This window comes from Palaemon carinicauda, chromosome 41 (assembly GCF_036898095.1).
Source record: "Palaemon carinicauda isolate YSFRI2023 chromosome 41, ASM3689809v2, whole genome shotgun sequence".
NCBI lineage: Eukaryota > Metazoa > Arthropoda > Malacostraca > Decapoda > Palaemonidae > Palaemon > Palaemon carinicauda.
Window position 1 is genome coordinate 53799490 of NC_090765.1, and position 1502 is coordinate 53800991.

A 1502-nucleotide genomic window follows, 5' to 3' on the forward strand; every position below is an offset into this window, starting at 1 on the left:
AGACAATCTTTTTCTGCAATTGAATGAGTTTCTCAATAGTAAATGTGCTGTCGAGAATCACACCCAAAATTTTATGAGTCATACAGTTAAAGAAACATCAATGCAGAGATCTGGATGTTAAAGAGCCACTGTCCTCAACCTACTTAAAATGATACTTTGAGTTTTCTTAGAATTCAACTTCATTCCTATAATGAAATGATGAATGCGTAAACGCATGTGTTCGTGTGATTCGCTGCATGCGTGTGTGTGTGTGTGTGTGTGTGTGTGAGAGAGAGAGAGAGAGAGAGAGAGAGAGAGTGTGTGTGTGTGTGTGAGAGAGAGAGAGAGAGAGAGAGAGAGAGAGAGTGTGTGTGTGTGTGAGAGAGAGAGAGAGAGAGAGAGAGAGTGTGTGTGTGTGTGTGAGAGAGAGAGAGAGAGAGAGAGAGAGTGTGTGTGTGTGTGTGAGAGAGAGAGAGAGAGAGAGAGAGAGAGTGTGTGTGTGTGTGTGAGAGAGAGAGAGAGAGAGAGAGAGAGAGAGAGAGAGAGAGAGTTTATATGGTTTACGATGAAAGAATAGAAGCTGTTTATGCATATAGGCACTTGGGAATAAGAATATTGCATGGCGGTAGGATGAGAGCTACTCAGTATAACTCGGTTGTGGTGGACTGTTGTTAACGTACTTTGTCTGGTGATCGCCAGACTGGGGTTCGAGACCCGCTCAAGCTCGTTAGTTCCTTTGGTCGCTGCAACCTCATTATCCTTGTCAACAAAGGATGGGGGGTTTGGGTCTATCTGCTCGGTCATCAGCAGCCATTGCCTGGCCCTCATTGGTCCTAGCTTGGTTGGAGAGGGGGCTTGGGCACTGATCATATGTATATATGGTCAGTCTCTAGGGAATTGTCCTGCTTGCTAGGGCAATGTCACTGTCCTTTGCCTCTGCCATTCATGAGCGGTATTTAAACATACCTTTTCTGAGTAAGGAATAGGGATACCTTAACGTGGAAAAATGATTTATGTATCGCAATAATCAGTAAAGCTGTACTAGTCAGGACCACCCATACTAGGTTGGTTTACTGTGATCCATCAGACTAAAGTTTCCCACCACCACTACATCCCAGTGGTCAGCGTGGTGATGGAAATTGACCAAACCGCAAGCCTCTGTCCTGCAGTGGACTAGAAACGACTGCATTTGTTGTTGTTGTTGTGTATATGTATATGTATATGTATATGTATATGTATATGTATATGTATATATATATATATTATATATATATAGTACTTGCATTGTTAACATACATCAGAATAATCAACCAAAGAACTGAGACAAGTTTCAAGTTTACTAATCCTAGACCCTTTCCGACCGTAATTGCAATCGTTAACACGCACATATATCAACAATAATGTCACCAAATGCACGAAAGGATTGATTGTAAATGACGTAACCTGAATCATTAAGGTTTGTTTGTGGAACCGAACCTGGAATATAGACCGGGATCAATCATGCCATTATTAACGTAATCATC